The following is a 24,979-nucleotide window of genomic DNA, read 5'->3' as shown; positions in this document are numbered from 1 at the left end:
TTTTTTTAACCCCATCCACTTACCTTTTTTTTAACCCTCAGTCATGGCAAGAAACTTTTTCTCTACTAGTTATCACCAGTCAAGGCCACAACTCCTCATTCTGTGATAACTCTTTTGCATAGTCTTCTATTTGGACTCCCCAGTTCCAATCAAATTTACCTTTCCTGATGACTTAATCTTTCTAAAGTGTAGTTTGGTTAATCTTTCTAGTGTGGAGTGTAGAAACAGTGGAAGGCAAAAAGGATCCCCAAGGATTCTTCAGTAGCTAAAGAACCAAATGGATTCCTCTTCCTCTGGACAAACTTCATCTTGATTTCAACTTCATCTTGATTTCACTATTCTTTTCACCTCTGACTTAGTAACTCTGTTAAAGTTACTATTCTTCCACAAAACATTTATATGCCTGCCTCAAACTTTAGTGTTTCCTTTGTCTAAAACCGTATTTTTCAAACATTTTAAACCATGACCTAAAGTGAGACATAAATTGTGACCAAGTATACACACAATTAAACATATATATTATATGGGAAGCCTGGGTAGCTCAGTCAGTTAAGTGGCTACCTTCAGCTCAGGTCATAATCTTAGAGTCCTGTGATAGAGCCCTACATTGGGCTCCCTGCTCACAGGGAACCTGCTTCTCCCTCTCCAACTTGCTCATGTTCTTTCTTGCCATCTCGCTCTCTCTCTTGCTCTCTCGCTCTCTCTCTCAAATAAATAAGTAAATAAAAATTTTAAAAATCTAAACATGTTATATGTCAGTATCACATATAAATCCAAACAATCTTCATGGCATAATGACACTGGAACTTTTTACATGTAAATCATGATCCACCAAATTTATTTCATCGCACAAGAATGAAGAGCAACCCACAGTTTAAACACCCTTACCTATATTTTGTAAATCCCTGGACTTTTTCTAAGTTTGACTTGATTATATACTTCATTACCCCATCTATTCACTTCATTCAAAATAACAAGTAATAGTGTCTTATTGGAAGTCAGGCATTTCTGTCTGCACTGGGAATAAAATGACAATGAGCAAAAACAGCCTGCTCTCCTGGAGCTTGTAGAGTCCATCCCAAAAGACAATGATCATTCATGTTCCTCTATTCTTGAAGTATTTACCTATTCCATCTATTTCATAGCTATATCATGCCACTTTACATTTCTTCAACTTTTTAATCTAAATTCCACCTCCACAAATAGACTGTACTATCCTTCAAGAGAGGGATCTTAATTATACATATCTGCACTCTGTACCATCACTTAGTAAGGGGAACAATGGGGCAAAGTGAAAACACAATGAGTTCTAGCCTTAGCTTGCCACTTACCAGCTTTGCAAGTTTAGGCCAGTCACTCAACTTTTCTCAAGTTCAGTTTCCTCATCTGTAAAATGAAGAGGTTGCACTATAACAGTGGTTTTCAAATTCTACTGTGAAAAGTGTTCAGGATTCAAGGCAGGCTTTACGACATGAGAGGAAGGGTTTTCACTCAAAAGAGGGGCATGGGGACTTGAATCCCCTTCTCTTTTCTCAACTGCAGCTTACAATATTATTTGAAAAAGAGAAAAGTCTTGATGCTAAAAAATGTTTTAATTATTCAATCTCAGGATTTTGCAATCATGTGCTCCATTTTCCCTGCCATACAAGTTGAAGTGGAGGAAGAAGAATAAAGTAGGAAGAAATAAGGTAGGAAAGAGGGAAGATGGAAGACAAACAATTTTTAAGAGTTTATACAATACAATGTTTCAAAAACTGTGTTAGGAACAGTATATATGTTTCCTTATTTTTTCTATTAATAATTTCACAAGATAGGAATTATTAGGCCCATTTTATACATGAGAAAAATGAAGCTCAGGAAGGTTAGATCACTTGATCAAGTACTATAATTAAAAAGCAGTGTGGCCAAAATGTTCTCTCTTCCATTATCCCAAGCTCCCTTTAAAAGAACCTAACAAGGACATTGCATTTGCTTTTTGTTTTTTTTTTTTATGTTTCCTATATTTCATTTTAATCCTCACAACTTTGAGGTATATAGTTCTGCATTATTCTTATTTTGCCAATTAGGAAACCAAGGTTCTAAGAAATGAAAGTGATCTTCCCAATGCCAAATAATTCAATGGGAGCAAGAATGGGATTAAATGCTTGAATTTATATTCTGTGCTCTTCCCATATACCAAATTTTCTCCTTTAAAAGAAAGAAAGAGAAATAGGGAAACAGTAGGAGGGAAGGAGCCAGAAAGGAGGGAGCAAGCAGAGAATTATAATTCCACTGCTTATTTAAGAGGTCTGGTGAGTTTAAATGAGATAATTTAATGGAAAGCACCTTGAAAAATCTGAAATACTCTATCATCATTATTATTATTTATTCAAACAATGTGCAGTAAAGTTGACATTTGATATTTTTGTAAAATTCCATGTGGTAACTGCAAATATAAAAGAGCTATATAATGAATTAATTGCCTAGACACACTACAGAAACTCCTATAAAAGAAGGACAATCTGACACTCTTGAGATTATGATACAACAGTTGGTTATATATGCCTGCTTTCTGCTCATGATATACAGTCCCTACTGGCAGTAGAATAATTCAAATTTTCAATTTTTCTTGAATTTCATCACAAACTCAATCAAAGGCATGGAAGTCAGTATTTTAATATCCTTGCACTCTGTGAAAAATAATAGCATGCTCTACTACCTGAACTCTTAGAGCATTTTTTATTTTGATTGTCTTCCCATTATACTGAGAGATTGTCAGGACCTTATCAGGAAGATCATCCAAACAAACTAGAACATTATTAAGGTTCCAGCAGTGCAGTAACTCACTGAATGTATGAGTGATTAAAAGCCATACAGTTGTGACAAGGACCATAAGGAGATCAGACAATAGAGTTACATTTCTTTAAAAGGGGGAAGAAAAAAGAAGGACTAGAATGATTTAACCCTGTGAATCCTTTCCAGTATTTAGGCTGCAGCATTATTTGATCAATATTTAAAGCCTTATGTGACTGAATTCCTTATGGTAAAAAATTTCCAACCATCAAAACAGGGGAAGATAGGATTGACAAACAATTACAACATAATTATTGCCTTGCCACAGTGCCAGTGTCCCAAAAAATGATATTTTGATAAAACAAGATGTATTGACATTAGTAAAATACCACCATTTTTAGAATTTATCATTGACTGTAGTTAATAAACTTTTTTTGATTCATTGAGATATTTGGACTTAGAAACATATTCCCATTTCATTTAACATTCACAAAACTATTAATTAAATGTCTCCTATTTGCCAGACATTGCACTGTTTACTGGAAATAAGGCATTACGAGAGAATAGATGCTCCTTGGAGGAATGAACAATCTAGGGTGAGAGAGAAATAGCTAAATTAATTTTTTACAATGAGATGTAATTGAAAAAATGCCTCTGCCATGTTGTTAAATGAAGCCAACTGACCTTTAAAACAAAACAGTACCAAATTATTAACTGTATTCTCTTAAGCAGAGGAGAACAGTGATTATTATAGACTTTATTTTCTTCTGTATATGTCACCTGGTTTTTGTAAGAATTTTTTTATACATTTATAATCAAAAGTAAAGAATCCAAGAGAGAAATTTTTAAATGAGTATTTCGGTAGAATGGGATAAAATTCCCCAGAGGAACACTGACTGGGTCAGGTAAAGCCTGAGAGCAAAAATGATGTCTGAATTGGCTCTGCATGGTGAATGACTTATTGAGTGTAGAAGACAGTGGATGATAGTTGAAACAGTGAGAAAGTCATCTAGAAGAGTAAAGAGTTTGAAAGTCAGCATTCCATATAGATTTGAGTGGTGGATGAGGAGAGATGGAAACTGAATGTTCCTCAGGAGAGAAAAATATTGAGACTAAGCTATAAAGAGCTTTAAATGCTGTTCTAAAGACATCCAGTTTTTATCCTGTAGTCAGTGGAGAGCCAAGGTTCTAGCAGTTGAGGCCTCTAAACATGGGACATTCTCAGAATTCTCTTGTTAAAGATGTTTCTGACTCCAAATGTTTGTGAGGGTAAAACTCTTGGTTGCAGATGAAAAATTCTAATGAATAAAAATTGAGTCAGTGGATTTGAAAGGTATGTTGAGTTGGAACTGACAGGACCTGTTCACCAAGTGGATGGAGGAATGAGAAAGAAGAAATACCAACACATAACTCGGAGAGATCTGAAGATTGGAAATTGAAGGGCAATAGGATTTGGGCAAATAAAGAGTTAGTGAAAATACTGGTCATACTGAGGAATATTCACTGGATAGTTTGAACACAGGTCTCATACTAATGAGAGAGTATAAGTGGCCTTTTCTCTTCAGTAAAGTGGCTACTTATATAACAAGTCAATGAGTAACGTTTTAATCTTATCAGTGAAATTCTTAAAAAAAAAGAGCTTGAGGAAGTTTTTAATGGCAAAATAAACAAACAAAAAATCATATATACCAAGAATACTCATATTCATATACTTTCCTTCTGATATAAATTGGATTATTGTCCCAATTATTCAGTTTCTTACACTAGGATTATACAACCACACCCTGTGCTAGGTACTTTTACAGTGCCTGTGCTGTGAGTGGAGTATACTTCCCCACCAACTAATGTTGAGGTTGGCCATGAAACTGCTTTGACTAATAGAATGTTAGTGGACATCATGCAACAGAAACTTTGTTTTCATGGCTTGGCTTGCTGTCTTGTGTGCCTGTCATCTGCCAAAGAATATGCCCCTCTATCCACTGTCCCTTCAACTGTACTTCAGACCTGAAATATAATCCGAACTCTGTGGTTTAGCCCTAATCCAAAAGAGCCTAGCCTAGATCAATCCTATTAACACCCTTGAGAGTATAAAAATAAAGAGTAAGTCATTGAGCATTTTATGGCTTCTTGTTGTTATGCAGCATTAGTGTAGCAATCACTGACTAATACAGGTTTTCCTTTACCTCAGAGTAAAGAAAACAGGGGTGTGATTTTTTTTTTTCTAAAGACTGATTTCTTTTTGTATTTTTTTAAGACTGATTTCTATAAAAGCATAGTGTACTTATAGAACATATATAATGATTTTATGCAGAAAATCCCAAAGTTGAAGACAGTATCAACAGATGACTCTATAAATCAAGGACTTTGCATATTTATTGGTAAGGTTATTGCATTTCAATGAAAATTCATGCATGATTTTTAGTGAATATTAATAAGCTCATTCTAAATATCTATGTGGTGTTCAAAAGAATAAGAACAGCCAAGACAGTCTTGAAAATAATATTTTGTTTGCTTTTATGCATGTATGGTATATTTTATAGATTAAAAATATTAAAATAAATAATAGAAATAATTATAGAACTGAAGAGATCCTAGAGATTAAACACATAATAACCAAAATACAAAGTGCATCAGAAGCCTAAAAAGTAAGCAATAAAAATATTTCTTATATAAAGAACAAATGAAGAAAAAAGAATAAAAATACAGAGAGACAAAGAAAACTAACCTGGGAGGTCCAACTAACAGAAACGGGAAGAGAAAATGAAAACAAAGAAATGGGAAAGACGTAATCATTAAAAAAAAAAAAGAAAAAAACTAGAATATATCTCCCATACTAAAGTAGAATATAAGCTTCAAAATTGAACAGGCCCATGGGGATCTCAAGTCAAAGGATGAAAAAAGGCCCACACTCATCTTTTGAAATCCTCCAATTGTGTTGCGTTGTGAGATTTTCAAAAATATGTAGAGCTCCACAAGGGACGTTTTGGGGGAAGAAAATCTGAGACAACATTAGGCATTGAGGGTTAAAAAAAAAAATGAGGGTAAGGTAAGAGCAAATTGAGAAACAAAAAGAAACATAATTTGAAATTTCAGGGTTAAGAACAAACCTGTCTGAAAAGTTAAAGCCCAGATGTAAAGCAAATGTAAATTTAGAATGATTTCAAGCAATTGAGCTTAATAAACAAAAGAAAGAATCATTTGAGCACAGTTAACTTTTTTCCAAGGGTATCTTAGGTTTCTGGGGATGAACCGATATCCAAGTTAAGTATAGCCTCAGCTTTAGACGGTACTTGTGGACTACCAACATTATTTACATGTTTCCAACTTTTAGAGTCAATATAAATACAAAAAAAGAGGAAGACTTGGTGGTGGTTACTGAAAGAAAAAATATAAATATAAATAAGCTTGAGAACATAAAAGTTTAGCTGACCAAAAGTAAGCCACAGGAGGAAGGAAAAGGTGAAGAAATTAGTAGAAGTAATAATAACTTGTCTTAAAAAATTAAGAGTCTAGACTTGTTGAAAAAAGAAATTAATTTTTAACTGTTTTATTTCAAGTTATAAAAGTAATCAATAAAAGAACAAAACGAAAAATAAAAATGTCAAATATTGAAAGGAAGGGCTAGGAGAGATGGGGTAAGTTAAGGGGGACACATCCTCAACTTTCAGAGCAGGAGTCAATAATACTATTTTAAAGTCGAGGGGCATGTGATCAAGAATTATAGAGTAGCACTCCAACAGAAAAGAATTAAAAAGCAACAGTTAGGAGTTGCCCTGAAAATTTGTTGAGAAAAAAAAAAAAAAAAAGAAAGAAAAATTGTTGAGAAGAAAGAAAAGACAAGGCAGAGAGAGAACTTATTAATTCTAACCATCCTGTAACATGATTGTGATTAATCAAAAAAAGTAATTTTTAAAAGACTGACTCAGAATTCATGTCCCATAAAACTACTAGCTGTACACTTAAAACAATAAAAAAAACTTTCATCTTAAAAAAATAAGTACCTAAAATGGTATGAGAAGAAGCCATCATCAGGCTAATGAATTAATTCGAATGCCCAAATTTAACATTATAAGGAAAAAAAATGCAGGCATTGAGTATGAGAGGAAAAAAAGGGAGGGGTAGCACAATATTATTTCTTAAATAAAAATAAGCCTGACACAGAATGTTAAACATATTTAGAAAATAAACAGATTTTGCAGGTTTAATTGTTATTACTCAGTACTTGTGATATTTGCATGCAGCATGTACTATTTTAACCATTTTCTCTTTGTTATTTTCTAAAAATAAGGGAGAAGAAACAAGCATTTGTTAAACACCTACCAGGTAAGTGTTTAAATATGTTTTTATTTGTTCTACAGAATAAAATTTGGTATAATTTTACCAGCGTATTGACTCTAAAGAAATAGCACTAAGAGATTTATCTGAGGTTAGTAAATGATGGAGCAAGGATTTATCTGTCCCAAACTACTTCTATTATATTATACTAGCATAGTCATTTTAGTGATTATTAATCTTACTGATTATATATGGTCTACTAAATTATAATATCAATATATTAACATTAATTTTATTAATATTAATCTTCACACAACTGTACTATGTTTATATCTTCCTTAGCTTCTGCAATAGGCAAAATAATGGCCTCCAAAAATGTTCTAATCCTTGGAAGCTCCAAATATGTTATTTTACATGGCAGAAGTGACTAGGAAGATGTGATTAAGTTGAGGATCTTAAAAGAAGGTGAATAGGGCAGCCCGGGTGGCTCAGAGGTTTAGCCCAGCCTTCAGCCCAGGGCATGATCCTGGGGACACGGGATCCAGTCCCACGTCGGGCTCCCTGCCTGGAGCCTGTTTCTCCCTCTGGCTGTATCTCTGTCTCTGTCTCTGTCTCTGTCTCTCTCTGTGTCTCTCATGAATAAATAAATAAAATCTTAAAAAAAAAAAAAGAGGGTGAATATCCTGATATCCTGAAAAAGCCAGATGGGCCTAATGCAATCAGAAGGGTCCTTAAAATATGGAACAGGGAGTCAGAGGAGTTAGAAAAGGGGATGTGGTGACAGAAATAGAGATTAGAATGATCGGATTGTTAGCTTGGAAGATGGAAGATGGAAGAAGGGGCCACGAGCCCCAAGGAGTAGAGAAAAACTCTAGAAGCTGGAAAAGGTAAGGAAATAGATTCTCCATCAGTCTCCAGAGCAATGCAGCCCTCTTGAATCTTAAATTCAGTCCAAGGAGACTTCTTTGGGACTTCTTGTGTTATAAAAAAAACAAAAACAAAAAAACAAAAACATATAAAATAATATATGCTATTTCAAGCCACTCAGTTTGTGGTAATTTGTTACAGCAGAAATAGGAAGCTAATCCTAGACTAGCTTCAAAATCAGAAAGATCTGGGCTTATGTCTTGTTTCTGCTATGATTTGGGGCAAGCTTCTTAACCTCTATGAACATCTTTATCTACAAATTTGAAATTATAAAAAGCAAGTAGGGTGATCACGCACCTACGGTTAGAGCTCATTCATGGGCAAACACTATTATTACGTACCAATTATGGAAGAAAAATAAAATCTGTAAGAAAAAAAGGGTTAAGATTGTTTTTTTGCTTCCAAAGCCCCAAAGTTAGCTAGCCAGTGATTTTTCATAGCATATTGGCTACAAGTTGAAATATGAAGGAGGAAAACTGTTCCAATATTGAAACCACTTCATGATTTGAGCTCATTCACTGTACTCCTTTAATATCTAGCCTCTTTGGGGGAAGAGGCAATATCCTTGACTGGCTATAAATTTATGAGCGTAGTTGCTTTTATGGCTCTGAATGTAATAGAACTTAAGTAAATACTGATAAGTTCTCTATTCTTCTGAGAAGTTTCCACCCACATAATATTGTCCTATCATTGGAAATCCCCACAGTTTTGATAAGAACGAAGGCAAGAACTCTTTTTTATATAATACTTGTCAATTAGAATCAGAACAGCATTCATCATTTTAGTTGGAAAGGCTTGGTATTTTTTAAAAAACCCACTTGAAGTCTGTATAATGAAATTTTGCTTTTATTGTCTTTGGAGCACCTTCAGCTGGTCCTTGGGAGGTTAATGTTGACTTTCAAGTTTATTTTTTTCAAGCATCCTTTAACATGGTTTGCATTTATAGATTAAATGGTAAACTGGATTAAAGGAAATAAGTATCTTCTGTCTCTCCACATAAATTGACTATATTCGAAAACCATGTCCATCTTTTCAATATAGGGATAGGTACTGCCTTCATTAACTGCGCCTGTAGGGAATTATAGTAACTTTTTCAAACCATTTAGATACCAGTCGTTTTTCAGGAATTCTTTGTGCTCACAGTGTATTTAAAGAGGTTTTTGCTCAGATGCCACATATTAAACTTTCTGTGTACTGTATCATAACATTGAGCTAGTTAATTTCTATCCAAGGGGTGTCACAAATAGGCGAATTCTTACTAAAAAGCAAAATCATTCTAAAAAGTTTAAAATGTGACTAAGGAAAAATGATTTACTACATGATTCCCCCTATTCCATAGTGTATAGTTTTTCACTGGTATGTGCAGCCCTTTATTTATTTATTTTTATTATTTATTTATTTTTCTTTTTTTTTGTTTTTTTTTTATTTTTTTATTTTTATTATTTAAAAATAAAAATTTAAAAAAATAATTATTTTTAAAGGTTTTATTTATTTATTCATGAGAGACACACAGAGAGAGGCAGCGAAATATAGGCAGAGGGAGAAGCAGGCTCCCCACAGGGAGCCCGATGTAAGACTGGATCCCAGAACTCCAGGACCACGCCCTGAGCCAAAGGCAGACACTCAACCACTGAGCCACCCAGGCATCCCAATGTGCACCCTTTAAAACATGTCTTACATTATCTGAAAAACCTTTCTTTAGGGAACCATCATCATTATCATCATCAACATAAATATTATTATAACTAATAATAATAATAATGTCTCTACTCCCAGCATGGAGCCCAATGAGGGCTTGAGCTCAGGACCCTGAGATCAAGACCTGAGCTGAGATCAAGAGTTGGGACGCTTAACGGACTGAACCACCCAGGCACCCCAGGGAACCATTACTGATATCAACCAAAAGATCTTGCAAATCTTGCACTTATTTAGCTTTGGACTAAGTAAACTTTTGCTTTGGGTATTTCCTTTCTGGAATGTGAGAATGAGTATCAGACATCACCAAACAAAGTCCCCATATCCTGTATGAGACTAGTAGGTGTTCGTCAAATGCTTATAGAGTTTCATATACATATATGACAGCACACTCACACACACACACACACACACACACACACACACACACACGTGTATGAGTAACATTCCAGAAATGGGGAGCTTTTCCAGACTGCTTCAGCATTCTGAAGATAAATGCCTGTCCATGCTGACATCACGTCATTAGTGTCTGAATCACTCCAATGGATAGGAGAGGACTCCCCAAATGGATGGAATATGCTTCCCCAAAATGTGTGTGTTGAAACCTTAATCCCAACTTGATGGTATTTAGTGGTGAGACCTTTGGGAGGTAACTAGGTCATGAAGGTGGGGTTTTTATGAATGGGATTAATGTCCTTAGGAGAAGAGGGCAGAGAACTCAATAGTTCTTTTTCTGCCATGTGAGGATACAGCAAGAAATCATCTGTCTGCAACCCAGAAGAGGGTTTTCAACCAGAACCCAACCATGCTGGCACCATGGTCCTGGACTTCCAGCCTCTAGAACTATAAGAAACAACTGTTTGTTGTTTAAGGCACCCAGTCTTTGGTAATTTGTTAGAGCAGCTTGAACTAAGACAGGAGGTATGAATAAACATGTATATGATTAAATGCATAAATGAACAAACATTTCCTGAATGAACATATGTATGAATTAGCTCCTTGATTTTACACAAGGACATAGCAGAGTTTACCTCTTTTTGCTTACGCGAAGCCAAAGTACACAGTTCATTTATAAACACCACTACACAAGCAAGATTTTGAAGTGACAACTAGAATAAATATTTTATTACCCAGAATCCTATCACCCAACAAAACAACTATATTTTTTTCATGTTCCTACTAGTTTCCTGATCATATTTTATATTGTTTATTCATATAGCACAGAGAAATCAGAATTTTTTTCTACATAATGAGAACAATTCAGGCACAAGTTTAAAATTCTGCACATATATTAGGTTTCATATTCTTGACAGTCCACAGTGATCTTTCCTTCCTAAGAACTCATGATACTTTACGAATATCCTGCTGACTAGGGATATGGCCGTATATTGTTACAAGACATACTTGGTATTATTATTTATCCTAAATTCTATTCAATTTTATATGTTATTTGCCCAGCTACTATGAAGCTCCTTCCTATCAGGAGGTAGGAATTATGTTTCCTTATATAATCCCACTTAGCCTAGAAGAATGAGGAAGATGACAGAGAGATGACAGATAGGTAGATAGATGGGTAGATAGATAGATATTTGTTGAGTGACTGTCAAACAGATGTAGTCATTATAAGTGAATAAAAATGAAATGAGAAAAATTTAAAAATGCCCAATATTTTGTATTGTTGTATTTTGAATATAGTTAAAATGGTATGTTTACCTAAGATAGAAGCCATTATTGTTTCTTAAAAATACATATTTTAAGATAAACAACTTTTTTCATTAGTATCATATCTGTTAAGGAGTAGTGAAAAAACTCAGAAAGTCATTAGGAAAATGAGTGTAAGAATGATATTCATTATTCTCTTTAGCTTTCACTTTTGATTTAAAAAGCATACATGAGATTAAAACTGTTCTTAACTTTGACCCAGTTACAACGCTGAAGCAACACGAACTCTGCCCCTTAAATGCCAACCTGTAAGTGGAAGTTATTGCTGCTTCCAATGAAGGTGTAAATTCGATTAAATAAATATACTACACATATGGCATTTAGGAAATGAAGAAAGAAGACACAATTCCTCAACCTCCAAAGAACAGGATAGTGTAGAAATATATATATATATATATATATATATATATATATATATATATGTCAAAATCGGAACACGATTTTTGTTTATTTGCTTTTGTTTTGTTGTTTGTTGTTTTTGTTTTGTCTCTAGTGGAAATCATTAAAATTTGATTCCTGTTCCCTTAGGAAAAATAAGCTTTAAAAATGAGTTGGAGTGTCTCTTTGTTCTCAAGATTTCTCTCATTTTGACAACTATTTTCTGTTAGAAGTAGATAAAGTCTAGCTCTTTAAACACAAACATACATTGGTCTTCTTTCTCTTGCTTATTTCTTCCTTCCTCATCTCTTTTAGTTAGATTATACATTTTTCTCCCACCCTTAATGCAAGACCTGGTCTTTAATTTTATCATGTTTACCTATATACACATTAATTCAGGAACCTTATGAACAGTAGGAGCTGCTACTATTATTATTACCTCCCAAATTTATATTTCTAATCCTAACCACCTACCAGTGCCCAGGCTAGTCTTAAAACATAATTAACAGCTCATTATATTTTCCTTAAAATTACTATCATTCTCTAATTTGTTCTCTACTGAAAATGGCCATCACCTCATACAATATATACACATATATGTATGCACATAAACACACATGCATTTGTAAGTATGTATATATACTTACAAAGTGTATATAGATTTGTATTTTTTAAAAATATAGCAGGTCTTTCATTCTGTATACTACATCTGTCACAAACTCATTTTGATAATTCCTTAGGAAGGAAAACCTAATTTCTGCAGCTTATTAATGACAAATTTTAATTTTCTTAAAAATTTTAACTCTCTCATGATGAATGTTTCTTTGCTATGGTCACTATTCTCAATTAATTAATCATCCTATTTTGAACCCAGTCCAGTGTTGATGCCAGGCTCCCCCTGGAACTGCTTAGGGCCCATGAGCTCACAGTCATCTCTTGAGTTCACATCTCCATTCACTTTGACCACGAATCTAATTTCACATACAGATGCTCTTTCTAACCACTCCCTCCAGCAAATCAAGCCTTTACTCCATCAGATCTTAGATGCTGCTTTCCCTCATCTCCAGAAAGGAGCCTACTCTACCCTATGGTAATGCTCCCAAGAATAAATACCCCTTTGCTGAGCAAGACCTGAGTAGCCACCAACCCAGCTGCCACCACTCCTTCACCCCAAATGCTCCACATACCTTCTCAGAGGTATTCTCTAACGCACACAGAAGATCGACCTATTAGATTTAATGTTATTTGTGATGCTCCATGAAAGTTTCAACCTAAGATATTGCCTCTTTCCTCTTTCCTCAAATAACTCATGGTAAAATCTAAGGGAATGACTTTAGAGTCACATAAACCCAGGTTTTAATTCTGGCTCTGCTACTTGTCTGATTCTGGACAACTTCAGTTTTTTCACTTAAAGAAAGATTTACCGCAGGGGTATAGTGGGGGATAGGCATAAAATATACAGCCCATGGTGGGCACCAACTTCCCTTCTATCTTAAGGCCAAGAAAGGAGATCACATAAAACTACCTGATAAATCAAGGCTACCTTATTACACTAAAAAAGGGGAAGGGTGGGCAGCCCAGGTGGTTCAGTGGTTTAGCGCCGCCTTCAGCCCAGGGCCTGATCCTGGATACACAGGATCGAGTCCCACGTTGGGCTCCTTGCATGGAGCCTGCTTCTCCCTCTGCCTGTGTCTCTGCCTCTCTCTCTGTGTCTCTCATGAATAAATAAATAAAATCTTTAAAAAAAAATAAAAAAGGGGAAGGGTGGCAAGAATTAATACACATCCTCATCTTCTCACTTCCTCTTAGATGAATAGACATGTGAGAGATACTTGGTCCTTCCTCATGAAAACTGATGCACATGTATTCTCTTTACAATGCAGAATAGTCCATTGTTACTAATATGGAGCTTTGGAATCTGCTCTGAATACAACATACTTGGTAAATGACTAAATTAATTAGTCAATGGATCTTCTGGATATATTAGACTTGATAAATACTAAAAACATCAACTGGTTAAAAATAGATTCTTTATTCCATGTGGCTTGCATATAGAGTGTTTATTTTACCTTCACAATACAAGGAAGAGATTTTGATTACCAACCTGGTAAGAATGGTAAGAACTGCATTTCTTATACTTTCTAAGTAAACACTGAAGTCAATTGTCAATTCCTTATACTCCTTTTTTTTTTTTTTTTTTTTTGGAGAGAGAGAGAGCACATGTGAGTAGCAAGTGATGGGGTGGGGAGACAGAAAGAGAGACAGAGAGAGAATCTTAGGAAGGCTCCATGCCCATGCCCACTGGGATATGCTCCATTTTTTAAAAAAGGAATTAGACATAAAAATGGCCCAGATAAAGTAGAATAGCAAACATAAACTTAAAATGAAAACTAAGTAATCCAATAAAACACAGTTATATTTTTCACAGGAGTATGCTCTCAAGGAAATAGAAAAAAGATTTTTAAAAAATCTTGAGATGCCTGCATGGCTCAGTCAGTTAAAGATCCAACTCTCAATCTCAGTTCAAGTCATGATCTCAGCGTTGTGGGATCAAGCCCCAAGTCCATGCTGGGCATGGAGCCTGCTTAAGATTTCTTCTCTCTCCCTCTCCTTCTGCCCCCCTCTAAAAAAAAAATCTCAAATATGACAGATCAGCAAATTCTTATAGTAACCCCATAAGTCCCTTCTTGAGTTGTATTATATATCATACCACCCTCAAACATTTGTAACCTCATTCTTAGTAGGTGGCGCAATGTATTCAATATTAACTCTATACATTCCTTTTTTCCTAATAATATTTATGTTGAATTTTGAATAATTCAACTACGATCTTACACAGAAAATAAGATCCTCAAAGTGTAGAAAATGAGTTTTTTAGATACATGAGGCTCTGGACAAGTTTGTAAAATTTTGAGTATTTCTAGACAAAGAAGTCCTGGATAAGAGGCACTCTACGGTTCCCATAAGCACTCAGACAATGATGCTCACTAGGTGGAAAAGTCCACACAACTCACTGTAACCAGTTCTGACTTAGAATACCTAATCCCATAGAGCTATAACCATATTCAATTAGGATCTTTTTTTTTGCTTTGGTTTCGGTTTAGTTTTTTGAAGATAAGATTAAATAAGTTTGCATACGGAAAATATGCAAACATTGCAACTACTAATATTTTTAAGCTTTATTTGTTCATTTGAGAGAGAGAGATGGAGAGTGGGGGGAAGGACAGAAGGAGACCTCAAGCAGATTCCCTGCGGAGCCCGACATGGGGCTCCATCCCACGACGCATGGGATCATGACTTGAGCCAAAACCAAGAGTTGGACGCTTAACAGACTGAGCCACCCAGGTGCCCCTACAACAAAAGTAACTTATTGAAGAATTTTTGTTAATAGAGCATTATGGTTAGTTTTAAAAATCTAAAAAAAAAAAAATAAATAAATAAAAAAATAAAAATCTTTTTAACATCTTGCTCAAAAATATAAAAGCAATTATCACTTTTATGAGCTTTTCAGTTATTTCACTAATTCAATGGCATTGCAGATGTGTCTGCAAAATGAAACGTAGAACTGAAATAATTTATCAAGATAAATGTTAGTAAAACATTTTCTTTAATTACTTGCATATTTCATTTTGCTATACTTTAAGATCAACTACCCGGAAAAATTATAGTTCTCTATGTTCATTCATAACACCAGGTTGTAGCAAATCATTTAATTGTTCTCTAGAGCATAAATACTTGAACATTACTCACCACATTGACTGTAGCAATTGGATATGTGTGTAACTAAAGATACCAACATTTTATGAAACTTAATTTTTAATTATTAATCCCCTCCTATCCATCTAGAAGCAATGTTATTACCAAATACATCTCTTAATAGAGACAGATGGAAGAACTATATGAAATATATCACTTAGGTTTAAAAAAGTTAATAAATTTTATGTTCTCAAAAATCACATTTTGTGTTCTCAAATAGACTGTGTAGTCCAGTGTCCATTTTTTTTTAGGAAGTCAAGTTCCTAAAAACTTAGTGTTTTACTGTTTTGAGGGTTGATATACTTAATTTGGAAGATGAGTTATTTGTTTGGGTTTTGATGAGATAGAAAAATGCATTTAAGGACTTATTGCACAAAAAGCATGGGTGTGGCTGAAATAGGGAAGAACTCAAGACCTATATCTCATTTTTTATATATAATTGACAATCTTATTCCCTACAAAATGTTAACACTTATAGTAATATGCATATACACAAGTGTTTCCAAGTAGTTTGATTTTTTTTTTTAATTTTACTTAGTTAACCTACAGTGCAATATTGGTTTCTGGAGTACAATTCAGTGATTCATTACTTACAAACAACACCCTGTGCTCATCACAAAACGTGCCCTCCTTAATAGTTTGATTCTTAATAGCAGCATTTTCTTATACAATTCCTTCCATTCAGTCAAAAAATAGGTGTTTCATGATGTAATAGACTAAGTTTTCTCCTTAGTACTGGAGCTAGAGCAGTGAATAAAGAGGGCAAAGTCTCTGCCTTCATGCACCTTATTCTTGTAAGCAAGAGAGGCATACAAAATATACATATTAAAATGTCAGTGACTGCTAAGTACAATTAAGAGAGATAAAACAAGATGAGATGACAGCATGATTAGGGCTATTTTTGATAGGCTGATTAGATAAGAGCTCTCTCAGAATTTGACATTTAGGAAAAGACCTAGCAAAAATAACTGGGGAGAAAAGGGCTTCTGTGTAGAGCACAGAAAAACACCAAAGCACCAACAATCTGTGTATTCTGGAAGCTTCAGGTAGACCAATGTGGCTGGAGAACAAGAGGATAAGTGAGGATGTACTAGTAAATGTACTAATGACTTAATACACATTTTACTTAATGCTCAGTATTATCACATGTGATATACATTACTTTCTTCATTAAAAAAAACCATAAAACATTAAGATCAGAAATATGAAATAACTTGCCTGTGATTGAGGCAGATCAATCACTTAATTCCAGAAGGCCCAAATCAGTATTATTAGTTCCTGTGCTATTTTGCTTCCAGCAAGGAACAAAACAAGACATAACCTATAGTCCTGGAGTAGGAATGAGGCTGCAGATATCAGGACGGGCTGGTGGTATAGGGTATAGAAAACTTAAATTCAAGAGGCCTGACATACCGCTACCCTGGTGGATGGTTGTGAGCTACAATTTCAACCCGAAATGGTCCATTTGAACATTAAAACCCCTATATAATCATTCATTTCTTTATTAATTATCTTAAACATGTCTATTAAAGGCCTAATACAGAGTAGGCAATGTGATTAAGAATTATAATGAATAATATTTGAAGGTGCCTTCATAGATCCCTCATTCAAGTGGAAGGCAAATGTATAGACATATCATTCAAGATAATATAGATTCAATAAATGAGCAGAAAAAGTGCTATGAAAATATAAAGCCAGGAAAATTTGGGAATGAAGCTGCATGATCACACTGGGCCTCTAATATTTTATTCCGTCAGTCACTGCATAACATTCTATGCATCCTATGAGGAAACAATATTGCATAAATTCCCTCTTAAAGTCTAAAAATTTTTTGGCAAACATAAGGCTATACTAAGTTTTTTCTCTCTTTCCTATAACAATCCCTGTAATTCTAAGTTATTTTTCTAATAATAAGTCATATGCTCAGAAATCTTCACAGATCATGAATTTCTTCATTGATAACAATAATAATGGATGGAAATAATTTAACCTAGGTATAAAATCATGGCCTATTATTCAAAAAATGAAACACGTGCATAGGGAAACTATGCATATACTTCTTTCTTTTAACACTTAAAAAATAAAGTCAAGGTTTTTACGGTATAATTTTAAAGGAAAGATACTTGAAAAGCCCGAACTTATACAAAGGGTGACATGTGTCTTCATTAACAACCACTCTGGATGTTTTACAGCTGGAAATTTAGCTTTTGAAGGTTTGAATTACCCCAAGAATAAGAAAGGAGTCTGACCAGTGATAAGCTATGTGCTGAGGCTCACATAATGAAACTCTAGATAAGAGACTAATTGTAGGAGCAGGTCATTGAACTCCAAGGCGAATTAACTCCACCTTGAAGCAGCTTTGTCATTCTCTATAAAGCATATGCCATCCCCGTGAGGAATTAAAATCCTATTTCTCTAATACAGTGCTGGTGAAACAAAGAAAACATACAGAATTCTAAGAAATGGATAATTTTGAGTCAGAAAATTAAAATTTTTGATGAGTTCAAAAGTAAAGTGTTGAATTTTAGGTTGCATCTATGATATAAACAAACTTACCAATGTTCCCAAATGGAAACAAGAAAAGTCAGTTCCTATAGTCTCCATCCTCTTTGACTTGAGATAATAGATCATAAAGATGGTAGCAATGTCATTACTAATAGAAGGAATCAGTAAAATCAAATATGTTTTAACACAAATGCAATGTTAAAAGGGGTTTATGATTACTTTGTAATTACTGAATAGCAAATCTTCCATTTGAACATTAAAATTCAATTTGATTGGTTATAGTTAACCCTTGTTACAATGACCAGTAGCCCAAACTTGAACAGGTGACAATCTGTTGGCCAAGCATAATTAATAATAGCTTCCCTTGCTACTCTCAATAGTATCCTGATTTAGAAAATAAGTTATGTCACCTTTCTCAAGATTTAAAATAGTATGATGGGGTGTCTGGCTGGCTCAGTCGGTAGAGCACATGACTCTTGATCTTGAGGTTGTGAGTTCAAGCCCCACGTCTGGCAAAGAGCTTACATTAAAATATATTACTTATTTTGAAATAACATTTGATGAAACATTTCAAATGTTTTTTTGCCACTGATTCACTCGACCGTCAACTAAAACTGAACGCCCAGTTAATTAAGCTGAAATCTTATTGGTACTGTGCTACATACTAAAATTAAAAAAAGGGATCCCTGGATGGCCAGCGGTTTAGCATTTGCCTTCAGCCCAGAGCATGATCCTGGAGTCCCGGAATCGAGTCCCACATCTGGCTCCCTGCATGGAGCCTGCTTCTCCCTCTGCCTGTGTCTCTGCTTCTCTCTCTCTATCTGTGTGTCTCATGAATAAATAAATAAATAAAATCTTTTAAAATATTAAATTAAATTATAAAAAGGAATTCATAAATATGCCCTTCCTGGCAGAAATTAAACCCAAAAAAGAAAATAAAATGGCCCATCAATGGGCATATAAAACTAAAAGCTAACAAAATAGAAATATAAAATCAGCCACATGAAAAGACATGCATATGCTGGGACAATACACTCACTTTTTTTTTTTTTAAGATTTTATTTATTTATCCACGAGAGACATGGAGAGAGAGAGAGAGGCAGAGACACAGGCAGAGGAAGAAGCAGGCTCCATGCAGGGAGCCTAACGTGGGACTTGATCCCAGGTCTCCAGGATCATGCCGTTGGCCAAAGGCAACACTAAACCGCTGAGCTACCTGGGCTGCCCAATGCACTCATTATTTAAATAACATGTCTATATATAGAATAAATTCTATATAAATTTAATTCACTTGATTTAATCAGTTTTTCTTAAGAGGTTAGTTGTTTAACATGTTAGATATTATTATTAACACTAGAAAATCAAAGGCTTAATAGTCAGAAAGTATAGTTTTTAATTAACTTGATATTTGATATTTTAATTAACTTGAACTTGATATTTAAATAAAATATGCCCAAACAAAATATATGCCTATTATTGAAAATTTTGTAAAATACAGAAAACTAAAAAAGCCTTATAATTTTATCATCCAAAGTACCATTTTTAATATATTCTTACATTAGTTATAGATAGATGTATGTCATTAGATAGTTATAGATGTATGTATGTGCATATACATTAATATGTATACATGCTATGCATATACATATATTAAACACTTACATATATACGCATGTGTACATGTTTAATATATGTATATTATATAGATTATTCTCTATTTGGAGACTTACTTTTGAGAATAAAAACATATGGTATATGTAATGTTGTAGTGTGATTTTTTTTTCCACCGTATTGTGAAAATCCATTGATGTCAATCTTAGTTTATCATCGTGATAAATAAATTAAATAAAATTTATTTTCAATCTTTTATTTTTATACAGTATTACATTGTGAGCATTGTCCTATATCATTATTATGTGAAAACATTATTTGAAGATAGGATAGTACATTAACTGTATTTACTTTGACAATATCACTAATTATTTCAAAACAGAAAAATATTCTAGAAGTGGGATAATTAAGTCGGATGATATGAATTTCTTCATAAATTTTGACCCACAGTGTCACTGTATTCACCACAAAAGTGGTCTTAATTTTCATTATCCGCTAGTGCAGAGCTTAGGCTTTGCAATGGGAGTGCCTATGATGGAATCATGGCTCAAACACTCACTAATTGCATACTTTAGTCTTTAAACTCTTTAAAAATCAGATACTCATTTGAAAAGTAATGACAATAAATGCTTTGAGGTTGTATTAGAACCAAAGAATGTTGGAGACCTACTAAAACTGCAACAATTATTATTGTACCCACTAGTAATGGTATAATGTCAACACTGAATAAAACACTTTTGCTCTTTGAAAATCATTATTTATATCATTTATTATAAAATTTAAAGTAATTTTGAACTTACATGACTACAGTTTGGCAGTGACAACTAGCAATTCCCTTAGATATGATCCTCCCTCGATGGCAAGAGATAAGTAATTGGGCACTTTGGAATTGGAGGTCACATTTCTCAGCAGCTGGCTGTAGCTATAGTTTTCACCAATGGAATATGATCATAAGTGAAGCTTGCTACTTATGGGCCTAAGCTTGAAGATATTGTGCATGAAATCCTCCATGCTCCCTCCTTTCTGCAAGCTGAAATACAGATGTGCCTGTGATTTAGCCTCATCCAGGCCAAGTAAAGACAATGCCCTGCAGCAAGAGTCATAAAAATGACAGAGACGACTGTTTTGTAAATAAAGTTTTTTGGAACACAGCCATATCCATTTGTGTATAGTCTGTGGCCACTTTCACCCTACAACTGCAGAATTAATTGTAAGAGACATCATATGGCCCCCAAGTCCTACAATATTTGCTACCTGGTCCTTTACACAAAAAACTGCCAACCTGGGCTCCAGGAGATAGCAAACCAATTCAAGAGAAACAATCTCAGTCCCCAGGGGACCATGTGAAACACAAATAATCATTCAGCCTAGACCAGGGGCTTAGGGGTTGCTAAGTGGGAAGGAAATAAACTTCTACTTTATCACAGCAACCCTTTTGGGCCATTTAGTTCTAGCAGTATAATTTGCATCCTGGCTAATATTCAAGGAAAGCTGGTTTTTATGCAGTTATGCCATTTAAATATGTCATTTTTATTAAACTTTGAGAATTTTTCTTGTTCATTTATGAAGTTTTAATATGTTAGATTTAAACCTGTCTGTAATAATTATGGAAAATAATGTTCATAGATTATTTGATTTTTAGGTTAATGGTATTTCTATATAATTCTAAAGATATTTCTCTTCTAACAAATCTATCCATACTTATGGTTTCTTATATTGTTTTACAGTTAGTTTTCCTTTTTCCAAAACCAGGTAGATATGTCTTTTTTTGTGTGTTTTTTTATCTTAATATTTCACTCATCTTTTTCATTCCAAATGGCATCTAGCAGTACTTACTGAATAGTTAACTCATAGATATGTTACAATTACTTACATATTATAACATATTCAGAATTATATAATCATATATTATACATTTATAAACATGATTTCAGAGCTTTTATATTATTCCATTGTTCTATTCTTTTCTCAAAGCAGTATCATAGAGCTTTAATTATTATACTTTTAGGGGGATCCCTGGGTGGCTCATCGGTTTAGCTCCTGCCTTTGGCCCAGGGCGTGATCCTGGAGACCCGAGATTGAGTCCCATGTCGGGACTCCATGGAGCCTGCTTCTCCCTCTGCCTGTGTCTCTGCCTCTCTCTTTCTCTCTCTCTCTGTGTCTATCATGAATGAATAAATAAATAAAATCTTTTAAAAAATATTATACTTTTAGAATTCAATTAATATCCAGTATATATATCAAATTGTTCTTATTCATATTTAATCTCTAACTTTTGAGGGAATAGGGGTATTTTTTAAAAATTCTATTTTGTCATGTGAGAAATATAAAATAAATTATAATTTATTTAATTTATTTATCACGATGATAAACTAAGATTGACATCAATGGATTTTCACAATACGGTGGAAAAAAAAATCACACTATAACATTACATATACCATATGTTTTTATTCTCAAAAGTAAGTCTGAAAATAATCTAATGTCATAGAGTTCTTCATTAGAGTACGGCTAAGACAAATAATTTTTATCTTAGTTATTAATACTATTGGTGTTTTCATTTTAGTTACTAGAAAATTGGATAATGCAGTTAAAATCATGAGATCAGTTAGAAGGAGAGCCTGAGATTCAATGCCCCTGCTCTCTGTCATAATTTCCAGTTTCAGTAATCTGAGTATTAAATCTACAGTGGGTCTGGCAAAATCATTGAATGCAGGCATTTTATTATATATTTTATCCCAGAAAACCTTAAAAACCAAATTTGTATGTTGTCATGAAAATCCTTATCTTGAAACTCCTTATGCAATAATGACCTTCTATCCTTTACAGACCTTAAGATATGGATATTATTTTTTTAATTTAATTATTCTGATTGGAATTGAAACAAATCTATGGCATTCACGTGAACTAGAAGCTTTATATTTCTGAGTCTTTCCATGCAAGAATCTCTACGTATTTTTTCACATCTCTTTACAAGTCTTTCAAAGAGTCTTATTTTTAGTCTTGCATATTTATAATTTTAATAATTTATTATGAAACCTCTGATATATACAAAATAACATCTAGTATCTGTTCAGTTTAATAGTAATGAAATAAATATCCATATGCCTAGTGCTTAGTTTATGAAGTAGAACATGAACCGTGACTTTGAAGGACCCTGGATACCATTCCTTGATTGAATCCCACTCCTAGAGTTAATTACTATCCTATGCTAATAACTCCTTACATTACTTTGAGTTTTACAACATACCCATAAACTAATAACAGTGTATTATTTAGTTGTTTCTGTTTGGGTCTTTATATAAATGAAAATGCTACTATAATGTATTTTTCTTTGATTTGATTTTTTAAACTGAATTTTCTGTTTATATGAGATTTATTTATGTTGATGGATAGAAGAGTGATTTATTTTCTCTTTTATAATAAATCACCACGTGAATATACCACAGTGCATTTATCCATTCCATTATTGATAGACATTTGGGGTATTTCCAATATTTGCTTTTACAAACAGTGCTGCTATAAATATTCTGGTGTATGTTTCCAGGTGCACATATCAACACGTGGTTTGTGGACCTACACCAGTTCAAGGATTGTTTGTTGTAAGTCCATGACGGGATAAGTACAGAAATAGAGGGTAAGCAGTTAGAAGCTTTAATAATAATTGGATTTTGCTGTAATATCCGAGCTCAGAATCAGTCTTATTTAGCAGGGCTTCACCAGTATGATGGTGTTGAACTCCTGTGGTAAGTCACACTGTGGCATATGAGTCATGTGCACTTAACAATCGTAATACTTTTAAGATTACGTTAACAACTATAACCCAAAAATGTGTAAAAGTTGGATAAAATATAAACACATACATAACTTTATAAGTATCTATACATTCTTTTCAATTGGTAAATAAGTCTGTTTTAAAATTTTATCACTTAACATTATTGCTAAATTAGAGAAATAAATTTCTATAATTTATTTTATTTTATAAAAGATTTTATTTATCTATTCAGGAAAGACGCAGAGAGAGAGGCAGAGACACAGGCAGAGGGAGAAGCAGGCTCCTGCGGGAGCCCAACATGGGACTGGATCTGGGGTCTCCAGGATCACACCCTGGGCCAACGGCAGGCATTAAACCGCTGAGACACCCAGGGATCCCCCATATAATTTATTTTTAATGCCTAATTCATTGACAGGAATGTAAGCTTCAATTGATTTTTTTGTTATTATTAAGACAAAATATATCTTTCAAGAATGTAGTAGTAGCAATAAACAAAATAAAGACAAAAGAAGTGATTTTAAAGAAATGAAAACTAAAATATTGAAACTATCAACGTATTCAACCTAAGATGTTGGTTGACTATACTGTGATGCAGTCACACAATAGAGAACTATCTAAAAAAAAAAAAAAAAAAAGAATGAAAAAGGTCTTCAAGAAATGTCAGAAAATCTCAAGAGATATCATGAGGGTGGGGGGCAGGGGGAAGAAAAGGCAGAAAGCATGTATAATCACAAATAGAGCTATTTGTGAAAGAGAAAAAATAAATTAACATGCATATATCTTCTAATCATGCCAAAAAAATCCCAATGAAATTAGTTACATGAGAGGGGTATTGAGTGGAAGGGATACAGGAGGGAATGTGGTTTCTGTAAGGGATCGCTTTTTATACATAGTTTTTACTTTTGAAAGCATAACATACCATGTTGGGAAAAAAAATTAAATAATCAAGAACAAGAATCAGAAAAACAAACAACAAAATCCCCACAAAACAAAAAACAACCCTGAAAGCAAGGTGAAATAAATATAGTTAAATTGTATTACAAATAAACATCATTACCATGCTGGAGGAGAAAGAAGGGAGGAAAAAGAGAAGGGAAACAGAGAAGGAAGGAAGGAGGGAAATTTCAAAACTAGGATTCCTTTGTCCTGAATAGTTCCAGAAGCCCTGCTCTGAGGTCCATTTAGCAGTGGAACTGCTAGCTCACAGTTATTGCTGAATTTTGCCATTCATTCCAAGTAGTTTTCTAAAGCATTGTACACCTACAGCATATGCCAGTTCTAGTTGCTCAGTAATGCTGATATTGCCATTTATTCCTGGAAATAAGGCAAGATATAAACACTCATTGTGGTCTAAATTTGCCTTTCCAGTGTTACAGATTAGAGTCAGCAAATTGACAAATTTTTCTTGGCTACTTTGCTTTCTTTTCTACGAAATGACTGTCTTATCCTCACTTTTTTTATTTGTTGTCTCTTTGTCACTAGCTTACCAAGTTTTTATATATTTTAGATTCTAAATTCTGTTGGTCATGGGCAATGCAAACGTTTTAGTCTGGCTTTTGGAAC

At 33.9% G+C, this 24,979-nt stretch overlaps 1 protein-coding gene across 3 annotated transcripts in view; it reads right to left on the bottom strand.

Moving 5' to 3' along the window:
- HNF4G (hepatocyte nuclear factor 4 gamma) overlaps positions 1–24,979 on the bottom strand; it is a 121,387-nt gene that overhangs the window by 71,610 nt on the left and 24,798 nt on the right. For all 3 annotated transcript variants that reach the window (XM_038579568.1, XM_038579570.1, XM_038579569.1), the window contains exon 2: positions 1,332–1,386. The gene's annotated coding sequence lies outside the window, so the exon portion shown is untranslated. The remainder of the gene's footprint in view (positions 1–1,331; positions 1,387–24,979) is intronic.

Source organism: Canis lupus, chromosome 29, assembly GCF_011100685.1.
Source record: "Canis lupus familiaris isolate Mischka breed German Shepherd chromosome 29, alternate assembly UU_Cfam_GSD_1.0, whole genome shotgun sequence".
NCBI lineage: Eukaryota > Metazoa > Chordata > Mammalia > Carnivora > Canidae > Canis > Canis lupus.
The sequence above is the reverse complement of the archived record's forward strand: the minus strand, read 5'-3'. Positions and strand labels throughout refer to the sequence as shown.